Raw genomic sequence first — 2,618 nt, 5'->3', positions numbered from 1 at the left:
ACGAAATATTGACTAAGATTTATTTTGAAAATGTTTCATCCTTAAAGTAAAGATTTTTTAAAACTAAGAATACATTTGTAAATATAAAAAATTATGGAATCCAATTTTTAGTACAAGTAATTTTCACAATATTGAGGACAAAGTTATTAAAAATAAAGGAATTTTAATAATTTGATTTTGTTTTTTCTTTATTTTATTCGACCTTTTTAATTGTCTAAAGTAAATCAGTAACTAATCAACTAATCGAGTTAATTTCTTTGTTGTTTTTATAGTAATAATTTACTTCATTTTTCTTTCCGATATTTCGCAATTACTTGAATTTCATCTTCATTGGGATGTAGACTACAAAATAGATAAATATTTAACCATGCAATTTCTGTGATATTTGTAAAAGTAAAATTCAAAGATTAAAAGACGCTAATCTTTGAAATTGTTGGTATTACGACTTCGCTTTTATTCCAAAATATAAATATGTTTTATTTTCTTCAAATATACATTTCGTACATTTATTAGGTAAATATTTGCCAAATTTGTGGTGGATCTGGGGGGAAAAATGGCGGAGGATCCTATGCAAAAAAAAAAAATATTATTAGGAAATATAAAATGCAATAAATTTAATCTTTATATACTTACAACATTAACTATTCGATGGGCAACGGTTTGAACGAGTACATACGTAATTACAGAACACATTGAAAAACAAAAACATGAAAAATTCATATTTTATTCAATATTAAACTAAACACGTTCAATACTATACTGAGAATTTGTATGGAGAAGGTAATTGCTTTTTATATGTCTGTTAAAAAAGAAAGATCTGTTTTGGTGTTTAAAATATACGACGCTTTAGCATTGGCGTATCTAGAAAATGTAGGCGATATTTTGGGGGCACCATTTGGCATATCAAAAAAGTTTACTTGAATTCAAAGATTTTGACCTTGCCTTGAGGATTTTGATATCGATATTGATCCGAGCCGAAGATGCTAGTTCTTTTAAATAAAGACATTTTTGGGGAGCTATCTAATGTCCGTTATCGTTATTTATCGAATTTTCGTTGTCTTCTTGCGATACATCAACAAAAGTATTTATGTAGAAATAAAGTCCACTTTAAAAATCGAAATTATAACATAACAGGTTGGCTGATAAGTCCCCGGTCTGACACATAGATGGCGTCGCTAGTATTAAATGCATATTATTTTTATATAATATGCAAATGATTCGTGTCAAAATTTGACGTCTGTAAGTCAATTAGTTTGTGAGATAGAGCGTCTTTTGTGAAGCAACTTTTGTTATTGTGAAAAAAGGAATTTCGTGTTTTGATAAAATACTGTTTTCTGAAGGGGAAAAATACGCTGGAAGCAAAAACTCGGCTTGATAATGAGTTTCCGGACTCTGCCCCAGGGAAATCAACAATAATTGATTGGTATGCAAAATTCAAGCGTGGTGAAATGAGCACGGAGGACGGTGAACGCAGTGGACGCCCGAAAGAGGTGGTTACCGACGAAAACATCAAAAAAATCCACAAAATGATTTTGAATGACCGTAAAATGAAGTTGATCGAGATATCAGAGGAACGTGTTGGTCATATCATTCATCAATATTTGGATATGCGGAAGCTCTGTGCAAAATGGGTGCCGCGCGAGCTCGCATTTGACCAAAAACAACAACGTGTTGATGATTCTGAGCGGTGTTTGCAGCAGTTAACTCGTAGTACACCCGAGTTTTCCGTCGATATGTGACAATGGATGAAACATGGCTCCATCACTACACTCCTGAGTTCAATCGACAGTCGGCTGAGTGGACAGCGACCGGTGAACCGTCTCCGAAGCGTGGAAAGACTCAAAAGTCCGCTTGCAAAGTAATGGCCTCTGTTTTTTGGGATGCGCATGGAATAATTTTTATCGATTATCTTGAGAACGGAAAAACATTCAACAGTGACCATTATATGGTGTTATTGGAGCGTTTGAAGGTCGAAATCGCGGCAAAACGGCCCCATATGAAGAAGAAACAAGTATATACGGCCGTAAGTTCGGCCAGGCCGAATCTTATGTACCCTCCACCATGGATTGCGTAGGAACTTCTACTAAAGGCTGTCATCCACAATCGAATTACTTGGGTTGCGATAACACTTGCCGATGGCAAGGTATCGTAAAACTTTTTAACACTGTCTTCTAAATTGTAAGTTAGTCCATAAGGGGTATATATTAAACAGAAAAAAAAGGCCGATTAAATACGTATATAATTCAGTTTGACAAAATTTTCTATAGAAATAAAATTTTGACAAAATTTTCTATAGAAATAAAAACTTAACAAAATTTTCTATAGAAATAAAATGTTGACAAAATTTTCTATGGAAGTAAAATGTTGACAAAATTTTCTATAGAAATAAAATGTTGACAAAATTTTCTATAGAAATAAAATGTTGACAAAATGTTCTATAGAAATAAAATGTTGACAAAATTGTCTATACACCGAAAGAATTCTCTTCGTTAATTTTACGAAGAATTCTTCATTAACTATTCTTCGTGAATTCTTCATTAAAATAACGAAAATTTCATTCATTTTCGTAAATTTTACGAAGAACATTTTACGAATATACGAAACTTCTACGAAATATT

The 2,618-nt window shown here is 32.2% G+C and overlaps 1 long non-coding RNA gene across 1 annotated transcript; it reads right to left on the bottom strand.

The window, feature by feature from the left end:
• Positions 1 to 423: 423 nt before the first annotated feature.
• LOC142219557 (uncharacterized) lies at positions 424 to 744 on the bottom strand. The gene is made up of 2 exons (XR_012717631.1): positions 634 to 744; positions 424 to 566 (listed from the first exon to the last, which is right to left on the bottom strand). It is a non-coding gene; the product is annotated as an uncharacterized LOC142219557 (long non-coding RNA).
• Positions 745 to 2,618: the final 1,874 nt, after the last annotated feature.

Source organism: Haematobia irritans, chromosome 1 (genome assembly GCF_050003625.1).
Source record: "Haematobia irritans isolate KBUSLIRL chromosome 1, ASM5000362v1, whole genome shotgun sequence".
NCBI classification, from domain to species: domain Eukaryota; kingdom Metazoa; phylum Arthropoda; class Insecta; order Diptera; family Muscidae; genus Haematobia; species Haematobia irritans.
This window is presented reverse-complemented; position numbering and strand designations above follow the sequence as displayed.